Source organism: Periplaneta americana, chromosome 7, assembly GCF_040183065.1.
Source record: "Periplaneta americana isolate PAMFEO1 chromosome 7, P.americana_PAMFEO1_priV1, whole genome shotgun sequence".
Lineage (NCBI taxonomy): Eukaryota > Metazoa > Arthropoda > Insecta > Blattodea > Blattidae > Periplaneta > Periplaneta americana.
In genome coordinates, this window is record NC_091123.1 from 43,232,227 (window position 1) to 43,245,158 (window position 12,932).

The following is a 12,932-nucleotide window of genomic DNA, read 5'->3' on the forward strand; positions in this document are numbered from 1 at the left end:
TATGATGGAGAATTACAAGCAATTAACACAGCTCTTCAACAACTCATGAGTAGAGCTAGGATTTATATGTAGTATGAGTTAAGAATGACGCCGAGTATAGTTGAGTCGATATGATGCCGGTTAAGAAGGTTTTAAGCCTGGTTGACAAGACTCGAAATATAGGAAAAGTCATAAGGACTAGACAATGCAGCTTTTAAACCCCCGCTGTTTTGTAAGGAGTGGTTAAGAGGATTAAGGACCCTTAGCGCTAACTAATGGAAATACTGAATGACAAGAATGGCAAGTAAGAGGAGTGGGGGGCATGACTTGCATGTCTGTAAACTATACCGACTAAAAATATTAGCTATTACTACATACGAATCCTAGCTCTACTCATGAGCCACATCAACAAATTCACAAAAGTTGTGATATGCACGGATTCCAAGGCAGGACTACAAGCAATAAGATCACTACACCCTGAAAATTCTAAAATAAGAGAAATACACACCCTTGCAAAATTAATTCAAGCATTACATAAGGAAATTGTAATCCAATGGAAACCAGAACATTGCCAAATTGCACGAAATGAAGCAGCTTCTTGCAAAAAAGCTAACAACCGTTAAACAAACTACTAATCCTAAATTATCCTTCCAGAATGCTAAAATCTGGATCAAACACAAAGCCTATCCAGTAGCGGCCGGTGATCGAAATCCTGGGTGAGGCCAGATGCAAATAGTGTAAGTGCCTCCGATAGAAAATGTTTATTTATGAGATTAATTATTACTGTTATTATATTAATATCATTACTGTATTATTATTATTATTATTATTATTATTATTATTATTATTATTATTATTATTATTATTATTAGGGTACTAATAATGAAAAATAATAATTTCACTCACCAAATAAGCTGTTATGCTGCGAGTTTCAGTGATTGTATCAGTCTGATGAAGCAACCCATATTATGTGTTGAAATTTCCCTTTCTTTTCTTTTTATTTTTTTCCCCTCTTTGACAGCAACAAACAAGGCCAACAGAGGAGTTTATTTTGCACCACATTACCACTTAACCATTTAGGTTGACCATACTAGGATGCATAGAAACTCGAGTTTTAAGATTATCTGTCAGAAAAATTGTCAGCGATGTCATAGGTATCTCGGTCGACTCTCTCTTTATTTAAAACTTCCTGTCTTTCAATATTATTTCTTCTCGAAAAAGGACACTCTAACAATGAATTAACTACACCAGAATTAATTATGGCATTTGTTTCTGTTTATATTTACCCGAAATACGTAACATTGACACAGATTCACTACACGAAGTACAATAATACAACACCCTCGCTTAAGTCATAAACCAAGACATAAAAGGAGAGAATAGTGTGGGTCTCTGCCTGCCAAAGAGCTGGAATATTTGTTATTTATGGGCTATTTAGGAAGACAAGTCACCCTATTCCCACCCCACTCTACCCTTGAAGCCGGCCCATGGTTGGGAGGAGTGAAACCTGACCAGGCCAGACGAATTGTGCCTCAGTTACAAAGTTTTAAGTGCAACCTCAAAAGCCCGCGAAGACACATGAAAATGCAAAAGCAGACCCGGCACGAGCGATCCTGGCCTCAGGAAGAAATTTTGTTGTGACTTTCGGTGCACTGTTAATTGTTCTTTTAAAAAAAAGTAGCAGTGGAAAACCAATAGTTCCTGTTTATATTGACGCAAATACTTTTTGTTATTTTTTAGGACAGCCATGGTACTATCTTTGCATAGGATAATTTAACATTCAAGCTATTGTTGTTAACAAGTTGCAAGCACCTTCATTTGTGCAATTATATGCCTATAATTTCCAAATTATTTGTCTAATGTAGAATCTAGTCCACCGCTGTGGAGTGACATCTGACCAAGAAATGAGCTGGCCTGGGTTGGGACAAGTTATCTGGTTGGGGTTTTTTTCCGAGGTTTTCCCTCAACCAATTGAAGCAGAATTACTGGGTAACTTTCGGCGTTGGACCTCGGACTCATTTCACCATAATTAATTCACATATCATCATAATCATCATCATCCATACCATGCTGTAGTTGTACAAGAGCACGGCTGTTCGGCTACCCAGTCATTCACAAAATAGGAGTGGTAAGCACAATAAGCCTCAGGCTACAGTGTAAGCTTTCAGGTCCCTCCTCTGTACAAGAAATGAAAAAGCCATAGTTTCTCACATATTTTGTACACTGCATATGTGGATCCATCTCTTGGTGGCATGTATTTTAAATATGCAAGTTTTTGCATATTGTACTATACGGAGAGGGGGCGCAGTAGCGTCGCGGTTGCAAGCCGTAAGGTCGTGAGTTCGATTCCTGATGTAGTCATGAATTTTTCCATTTACCTAATCCTTCCAGCAGCACTATAGTCCTGAGATCTACTCAACCATCGGCCTAGGTGGCGCAGTCTGTAGAGTGCTGGCCTTCTGTACCCGAAGTTGCGGGTTCAAGCCTGACCCAGGTCGATGGCATTTAAGTGTGCTTAAAAGTGGGAGCCTGAACCTCTTGCCATCCTTTGGGCCAATTTGGTCTGTCATGGAGTTGAATTTACTTTTACTATTACAAGTGAAATAAATGTTTAAATGTTACGAAAGTTTATATGTAAAGTGTATAGTTCTAAAAGTCTTTATCAGTAGTTATTAAACAGTTCCAAACAGTTTTATAATTTTTGCCAAACACATTTTGTGAGGAAATTCCAGTTATAGCTCTTCAGAATTCCATTCAAATTTTAAGATGCTATTTTGTATCCAAAAACTCAGTTTTTCTGTATATACCGTATTTTCTCGAATACCTCGTGTATACCCCCCCCCCCCAACCCCCGAAATATAAAAGTAAAAAATACGGATGCGGGGCTTATTCAAAAACAAGTTGGCAACATTGCCCAATTTTGCTCCCGCGTAACTCCTAAGTTGGTAGAGCATGCCATAATCTTTTCGCGCGGGTATTTCAATTCTTAACATTGCTAAATGGAGTTTGGATTAGCAGTACATGTTAAGATCTGTGCCACCAAGAGATACCACGAACCCAACGACGAGTGCGTGTGCGAACTGTGTCAGAAGTCGTGCGGACGATATCACGTTGAAAACTGCAGCGAGAGGAAAACCTCACTCACAAACTTCTGCAAAGACTAAACTACAAATCCTATGCACATTGTGCGCATTCCATTTCATTCATTAGCAGTACATGTGTAGGTCATTCGTTACGTCGTGAAACCAAATGAATGCGTGCGCCATAGCACATAGTAAGAACCTTATGGTAGGGTAAGTGAGCTAGTTAGTGGAAGCGCGTCAGAATCAAGTTCACGTGTGATAAGTGTATAGTTTGTGCGCCTTAAATTTTGTGATGCATGGGCACGCATATCTCTCCCTCTTATTGAAAAGAGCTTCAAAAAGTGTACGGTATCTCCAATGAGCTGGACGGAACAGAGGACAATCGTGTATGGAGAAGTGAGAGTAAAGACAAATCCCAGGCGACGAAGATAATGGTGATGACGAAAACAGCACAGAATGAAGAAGTTAATAGCGATAACAGGTATTTATTATAACAAACCACTTAATTAATTTACTGACGCGTGCTATTAATATTGCAGAATGTCGTATAAACGGCCGATTAAGCAAGACAACTGACATGCATGCAGTGTGTGCACGTAAAATGAGTTTGAAAAGCTTAATGAAAATCACTAGAAATTGCAATGTTAAGTTCCTTAATTTACTGTACCATGAGCAGTGGCTGTGCTAGGTTTGCGACCCTAGGCAAAACTATATTCAAGATCCCATATCAATATAATAATAATAATAATAATAATAATAATAATAATAATAATAATAATAATAATAATAATAATAACAACAACAACAACAACAACAGAAGTAGTAGTATATTAACACTAGGAGGATTGGACCCCATCATTCTGCCGGGTACTAATGGGTTTAAATAATTAATTATTAGACGAGAACTTTTCACCTTATGACTCCCACGATTTACGACTTTTATTTTATCTTTGTAATGTATGATTCCTGACAAATTCCAGGAAATCATTCCAAAAATGATCCTCCATGCATTCTTAAGTTATATGCCATGGAACTAATCTGCAGCACATATAAGGATCACCTTTAAATTTGTACAGATGGATCTCTATTATTATTGGTATTATATTCCAAAATATCAAGAAAGTTATTTCATACCATGTTCATCCTCCTCCAGTCTTGACACTGAATTGCTAGCTATTGATGCTGCTCTTCAGTGTGTTACTCAAATAAAATTCAGAAATAACTAAGTAAACAAAAAAATAAAAATAAAAAAGGAAATAACATTTCAATGGATAGTTATATATAATAGAAGTAATATAATACAGTTATATGAACACTTTTTAATGTTTGAATAAAATTAATAAAATCGGTTAAAAACCATACGTGTTTCAGAGGTATGCTCCTCCATCTTCAGTGGTAGTACCACGACGCTGGTACAGATGTTCGACCGCTTAACGTAGCTTAAGGAAGTCTTACGCAGTCGAACATCTGTGCCAGCGTCGTAGTACTACCACTGAAGATGGAGGAGCATACCTCCGAAACACGTATGGTTTTTAACCGATTTTATTAATTTTATTCAAACATTAAAAAGTGTTCATATAACTGTATTATATTACTTCTATTATATATAACTATCTTACTCATGAACACTGTTGCATCTGACCTAATTTATGCAATTTAATTTCAATGGATATTTAGTCATTGTGGCATATCTGGAAACAAGAAAGTCGATAATATTGCAAAACAGACAACATATTTGCAACCAAGATCTCTTGAAGTGATATCTCTATCCAGTGCCTTTGCTTCAGTAAGGTCTCATTTCATAAACTTATGGATCAATAATTTGCTCTCTTCTGACAAAGTAAAAATTTTACAGTCCGTTCAAAAGAAACCAAATGACGTGGAATTGTACAAAAACTTGCCCAGACATGTTCAAACATTTTTAACAAGACCCAGAACAGGTCACATTGTCACACAATTGTACTTACACCGATTTCAGCTTTCTGATACTCCTACTTGTCTGTGGTGTTATAATCATGATGAAGATCTGGAACACATTCTTCTATACTGGCCATCCATAAACCACAAAAGAAGTACCTTAAATTAAAATTATCAGTACCAGTTGCAGAAGACACAGCTCTGCAGTATACATATATTGACTACACCCCAACTCTGGCTGCTAGCAAAAGGCATCTACAAATAAACACCGATCAAAATGCCCCTCATTTCTCGTGAAAATCAAGAACTGAAAAGACTACAGTGGACTATAGTGGACTTTATGTTGTCAGCAAACAACTAGATACGTTAAGAAGATTGATTGATTATTTATTTAACATTTATAAAGATAATTTATATTCTAAATTCCTGCTTATGTCTAGTACCCTGGAGTTGTTTGCCATTATTATTTTCGGAATATAAAGTATTATATGCATTAAAGTGTTATATAACTTATTATTAAGATATATCATTTATCAATTTCATCTGCTTGCTGTCGAGCTTCTCCATATCTAGCTGGTAAAGGTGAGCTTTTTAGGACAGATAGAGTTACCAGATTATTTCACAATTTCCAGGGACAGATATCGACAAATAAAAATGTACTTTTAACATATTTGTTAGTTTGCCGTTCACTTATATTGTTTTTAGACAATTTAAAGAATTAAAACACTGCTACTCAATCTATTTACAGGCTAAACTACTGTTTCTTTTAGAAGAATGAATTTTTTAAGCAGATCTTCTCTAGATCCCAATTTTTCAGCAAATCCCTGACAGCTGATGTTGAAGTTGGTTAAGATAGTAAACATGACAGTAACAATAATTTCTAAGCTCATTCTCAGAGATAGTTCAATCATCGGGCACAGTATCAAGGTCACTCTTTCGGACCTTATGAGGGCCAGTATTTAATATGAATACTCCCCTTCATACAGACCTCAACCGGATTGGACAACGTAGGAGCAATCAGATACCAGAAGGAGAACCTACGACCTATCACCGCAAGTACTCCCCCCACCGAGACTACTATATATATATATATACACGAGCTCGCAGACTATTTCCTTATCCAACATCTGCCCTGAAGATGACCACCACATAAAGGTCGAAACGTCGGCCACAAACACCAAGACAACGCGGTAGAAGCCCTGAAGCTTATCCACACACCATCATATACACCAGCCGCGGAAGCCTACGTGAATACCAAGACCCTGCTTAAGTCAAAACTCAACCCGACGCAAATGAAAGTAGACATACATGCTTTGAAAACCATAAAAAATGGCAAAGTAATGAGTCCGGGAAAAAAGATGAATTGGTGAATGTTTCGGAGAAAATAAATGAAGTCTATGGCGACGAGCTTGAAAGTTATTTACCCATACTAAAAAACCCAAGAATAATAGTATTTAATGTATCCGGGGCGGTAAATATAGAGAATGCCAAGGACGCAATTATATCTCAGAATTCGGAATTAAATTTGAGTATAGGCGACATCACTCCATAATTCGTACTCGAATATAGAAAGAAATGTCTTCTCAGTCCACTCTCTGTCCTCTCAGTCTACTCTACATCCTCTCAGTGCACTCTATCTCTTCTGAGTCCACTCTCTGTTCTCTCAGTTCACTCTATGATCTCTCAGTCCAATCTATGACCTCCCAGTCAACTCTCTGTTCTCTCAGTCCACCCTATGTCCGCTCAGTCCACTCTATGTCGTCTCTGTCCACTCTCTGTCCTCTCAGTCCACTCTATGTCGTCTCTGTCCACTCTCTGTCCTCTCAGTCCACTCTATGTCGTCTCTGTCTACTCTCTGTCCTCTCAGTCCACTCTATGTCGTCTCTGTCCACTCTCTGTCCTCTCAGTCCACTCTATGTCGTCTCTGTCTACTCTCTGTCCTCTCAGTCCAATCTATGTCCTCTCACTCCACTCTATGACCTCTCAGTCCACTCTATGTCCTCTCACTCCACTCTATGACCTCTCAGTCCACTCTCTGTTCTCTCAGTCCACCCTATGTCCTCTCAAGTCATTCTATGTCCTCTCTGTCCTCTCAGTCCAATCTATGTCCTCTCAGTCCACTCTACGTACTCTCAGTCCACTCTATGACGTCTCAGTCCACTCTAGTCTTCTTAGTCCACACTCTGTCTCAGTCCACTCTATCTCTTCTGAGTCCACTCTCTGTTCTCTCAGATCACTCTATGTCCCCTCAGATCACTCTATGACCTCTCAGTCCACTCTCTGTTCTCTCAGATCACTCTATGTCCCCTCAGATCACTCTATGACCTCTCAGTCCACTCTCTGTTCTCTCAGATCACTCTATGTCCCCTCAGATCACTCTATGACCTCTCAGTCCACTCTCTGTTCTCTCAGTCCACCCTATGTCCTCTCAATCCACTCTATGTCCTCTCTGTCCTCCCAGTCCACTCTATTTCCCCTCAGCCCACTCTATGACCTCTCAGTCCACTCTAGTCTTCTTAGTCCACACTCTGTCTCAGTCCACTCTATCTCTTCTGAGTCCACTCTCTGTTCTCTCAGATCACTCTATGTTCCCTCAGATCACTCTATGACGTCTCAGTCCACTCTCTGTTCTCTCAGATCACTCTATGTCCCCTCAGATCACTCTATGACCTCTCAGTCCACTCTCTATTCTCTCAGTCCACCCTATATCCTCTCAATCCACTCTATGTCTTCTCTGTCCTCTCACTCCAATCTACGTCCTCTCTGTCCACTCTACGTCCTCTCAGTCCACTCTATCTCCTCTGAGTCCACTCTCTGTCCTCTCAGTCTACTCTATGTAATCTGAGGCCACTCTCTGTCCTCTTAGTCCACTCTATGTCCTCCCAGTCCACTCTATGTCATCTGAATCCACTCTCTGTCCTCTTAGTCCACTCTATGTCCTCTCAGTCCACTCTATGTCCTCTCAGTCCACTCTATGTCATCTGAGTCCACTCTCTGTCCTCTCTGTCCACTTTATGTCCTCCCAGTCTACTCTACGTCCTCTCAGTCCACTCTATCTCTTCTGAGTGCACTCTGTCCTCTCAGACCACTCTACGTCCTCTCACTTCACTCTATGTCATCTCAGTCCACTCTACGTCCTCTCAGTCCACTCTATCTCTTCTGAGTCCACTCTCTGTCCTCTCAGTCCAATCTATGTACTCACAGTTCAGTCTGTCTTCTGAGTCCACTCTATGTAGTCTGTGTCCTCTCAGTCCACTCTATGTCCTCTCAGTACACTCTCTTTGCTCTCACACCACTCTATGTCCTCTCAGTCCATCCATGTCCTCTCAGTCCACTCTATGTCCTCTCAGTACACTCTCTTTGCTCTCACACCACTCTATGTCCTCTGGACTATGTCAACTCTGTCCACTCTCAGTCCACTCTCTGTTGTCTCAGTCTACTCACTGTCCTCTCAGTCCACTCTATGTGCTCTCATTCCAATGTGTGTCCTGTCACTACACTCTCTTTCCTACCGGTCCACTCTCAGTCCACTCTATGTTATCTCAGTCCACTCTCAGTCTACTGTCTGTCTCAGTCCACTCTGTGTGCTCTCAGTCCAATCTGTGTCCTGTCACTACACTCTCTTTCCTACCATTCCATTCTCTGTAGGCTCAGTCCACTCTATGTCATCTCAGTGCACTCTCAGTCTACTCTTTGTCCTCTCAGTCCATTCTATGTGCTCTCAGTCCAATCTGTCCTATCACTACACTCTTTCTTACCAGTCTACTCTATGTCATCTCACTCTACTCTCTGTCCTCTCAGTCCACTCTATGTGCTCTCGGTCCAATCTCTGTCCTGTCACTACACTCTCTGTCCTACTATTGCACTCTTTGTCATCTCAGTCCACTCTATGTGCTGTCACTACACCCTCTGACGTATCAGTCCACTCTCTGTCGTTTCAGTGCTATGTCTTTTCAGTCCACTCTGTGTCTTCGCAGTCCACTGTGTGTGCTCTCAGTCCAATTTATGTTCTATGACTACACTCTCTGCCCTACCAGTTCAGTCTTTTTCCTCTCAGTCTAAACTCTGTGCTGTCACTACACTCTCCGTCCTACAAGTCCATTTTCTGTCCTCGTAGTCCACTCTATGACATCTGAGTACACTCTATGTGCTGTCATTGCATTACCTGTCCGTCATTGGGGATTATATATTCTGGTTTTGCGACTATTTGCATATCTGTGGTACTCATACATGTTTGATGGAATTGCATTTATACGGGGATCGAACCCGGATAATAATTTGTTTCTTTGCCGTACGGATTTCCTGAGCTTCAAGCATAGTGTCAATGCGACTCTTTTGTTCTGTCTGTAAACTACGTCCACGATTTCATACAGTTATACAAATTATTAGCTTTTCAAATCCATGATCGCAGTTTTTCTCTCATCGCTAAGGAGTGTAGTAGCCTTGTGCACGTCCGCCATGACACTTCGCCTTGGCAACATAAACTTGGATTATATCTTCGAAGGATTATACCGTATTTTGTGATATTTGTTGCTAGTGAGGTATTGTATACTGAAAATTAAAAACAATTAGATACCGGTATCGTACATCAAATGATGACAGATTATATATTGAATGCAAACAACATTATATCAGCCATGTACCAAAATGTCATCTATGTGTGTTGATGAATTTGGGTAAAACAAGCTTCTGTATGCTACAATTTAGCGACACATCAAAGTCTTATTGTAATACTAGCCGTACCCGTGCGCTCCGCTGCACCCGTTGGAAATAAATATAAAGTAATTACATAATTAAAATAAGACATTTGATCCAGGGAAGATTCGTGTTTGATAGAAGGATAAATCGTTTAATATGTTACTTAATTTAAATTGTATTTAAATAATTAAAATGCGATCATTTTGGTCCAGAGACCACTCATTTGGTGCAATGACAATTCCTTTAACATGTTTCTTAATTTTTATTACATGCATCCATACTTTAATGAAGACTGACATATCATTTAGATTCAATGTGTATACTTTATTTTACTTGCTATATGTTTCCATTGAATTATGATAACAACTTAATTTTAACCTTGTTTTCTACGTATTCAGTAAATGGCGTTTGGGCCACTATGGTTCTGAACCCTTCAAATAACTTAAATTATGAATAATTTCGAGGGAAAAATTGTTCCGGAGCCGGGTATCGAACCCGGGACCTTTGGTTTAACGTACCAACTCTCTACTACTGAGCTACTCGGGAACTCTAACCGACACCGATCCAATTTTTCCCTCTACATCCACAGACCTCAAAGTGGGCTGACAACCTTCAAGCAACCAACTTCGAGTGCACACTAACTCCGTGTGACTTAAATTGTGGTTTTCTGTTAACGAACAGTGACGTGTATTATGCAAATCAAGATTTTCAGGTGTAACTCCCTGTAAAGTTGATTTGAATAATTTCGAGGGAAAAATTGTTCCAGAGCCGGGTATCGAACCCGGGACCTTTGGTTTAACGTACCAACTCTCTACCACTGAGCTACTCGGGAACTCTAACCGACACCGATCCAATTTTTTCCCTCTACATCCACAGACCTCAAAGTGGGCTGACAACCTTCAAGCAACCAACTTCGAGTGCACACTAACTCCGTGTGACTTAAATTGTGGTTTTCTGTTAACGAACAGTGACGTGTATTATGCAAATCAAGATTTTCAGGTGTAACTCCCTGTAAAGTTGATTTGAATAATTTCGAGGGAAAAATTGTTCCGGAGCCGGGTATCGAACCCGGGACCTTTGGTTTATCGTACCAACTCTCTACCACTGAGCTACTCGGGAACTCTAACCGACACCAATCCAATTTTTCCCTCTACATCCACAGACCTCAAAGTGGGCTGACAACCTTCAAGCAACCAACTTCGAGTGCACACTAACTCCGTGTGACTTAAATTGTGGTTTTCTGTTAACGAACAGTGACGTGTATTATGCAAATCAAGATTTTCAGGTGTAACTCCCTGTAAAGTTGATTTGAATAATTTCGAGGGAAAAATTGTTCCGGAGCCGGGTATCGAACCCGGGACCTTTGGTTTAACGTACCAACTCTCTACCACTGAGCTACTCGGGAACTCTAACCGACACCGATCCAATTTTTCCCCTCTACATCCACAGACCTCAAAGTGGGCTGACAACCTTCAAGCAACCAACTTCGAGTGCACACTAACTCCGTGTGACTTAAATTGTGGTTTTCTGTTAACGAACAGTGACGTGTATTATGCAAATCAAGATTTTCAGGTGTAACTCCCTGTAAAGTTGATTTGAATAATTTCGAGGGAAAAATTGTTCCGGAGCCAGGTATCGAACCCGGGACCTTTGGTTTAACGTACCAACTCTCTACCACTGAGCTACTCGGGAACTCTAACCGACACCGATCCAATTTTTTCCCCTCTACATCCACAGACCTCAAAGTGGGCTGACAACCTTCAAGCAACCAACTTCGAGTGCACACTAACTCCGTGTGACTTAAATTGTGGTTTTCTGTTAACGAACAGTGACGTGTATTATGCAAATCAAGATTTTCAGGTGTAACTCCCTGTAAAGTCAGGCATCATAAGAAACATTGAAAAATCAACTCACTGAACTTAATTTAGCTATTAGAGAAAATTAACCTCTCTGAATATTATAACTTATTCACAAATGCTTGGATCTCTCCTTTGTAGACCTATCTTTCAGATCAGAATAGTAAAATACATTCTGGCACATTGCTTTGGCTTGTAAACATTTGAACCTTTTACAGTCAACACAAAAGAGAGAAACTTGGCAATGAGATTTTATGGAATGGAGCATGTGCAGATATGCTACCCATAAGTCCGAAATATGCTTTAAGAGGGCCCAAATTTTAATCACTAGCATAGCTTAGGGACAAGGAATTGTTTCCCCAATCTGAGGCTGCATTCAGGCATGGGTTCGAATCCCACATGGGTTGGTAGGTTTAACTACAGGGCAAATGTTGGGTACTCCATGGCGAATTCTTGGTCTCATCTCGCTATCGTCAATTCCAGTTTCTTTAATGTTCGATAAACCCACAGTTGATAGAGCGTTAAATAACTTATTAAAGAAGAAAACCCAACAGAACACTAATATCTTCCTTAATTATTATTTCAGGCTGTAATGGATATGTGTGCTTACCCCAGTTTGTTGGAAATACAAATATTCTTTTGCCCTCTCAGAAGAATTAAGTACACAATAAAACAATTTTTATAAATGTTTTTATATATCATACCATGCATACCATCAGAAGCCAATGGGAGGGGGTAGGAGAAGACTACATTCTTTCAAGTAAATATGTTGCTCTCTGCTCCTACAGATTTTGAACTATTCGGAATGCGGCACTTAAGCACATTTCTTTTGTTTGATAGCCTTTAATCAGAAAACTATCATGAGAGATTTAGAAACCCATTTATTATGTTACTGCGTGCATCTTTAATGACCTATTGATGTAAAGGAAATTCTGACACGTGAAAATATTTACCTGTTAACCAGGAAAGTAAAATTTTGGAAAGTAATATTCACGTAGAAATCTGAGGGAAAATAAAATTGCACACATTATATTCACGTTATAGGTGGAACCAAGTCAAATTGTAGATGACTTGACACATCCCAATGTCACCGAGGAGCCGGAGAAAGTGAAGAGTTCTATCACTATCTACAGTGACCCATACACTGCAACTATGGGCACCCACGCTATAGTTCTGGGCACCAAGTGGGATGAGTTTATGGTAAGCTTACTTAACTTTTTCTTCTTCACTCTTCAGGTAATGTCATTGTGGTAGGCACAAATATCCATAATATTAGCGTAATAGATGATTAGTTGAAGTTCAAGAAAATACCTAGAATTCTTAACTTACATGAAAGAAGAAGTAAACCTATTTTAAACTTAATTTAAATAGAATAAATATAGGTAGATGCAATTTTAGT

The 12,932-nt window shown here is 39.6% G+C and overlaps 1 non-coding gene across 1 annotated transcript; it reads right to left on the minus strand.

The window, feature by feature from the left end:
* Positions 1–10,724: 10,724 nt before the first annotated feature.
* TRNAI-GAU (transfer RNA isoleucine (anticodon GAU)) lies at positions 10,725–10,796 on the minus strand. The gene has a single exon. It is a non-coding gene; the product is annotated as a tRNA-Ile (tRNA).
* Positions 10,797–12,932: the final 2,136 nt, after the last annotated feature.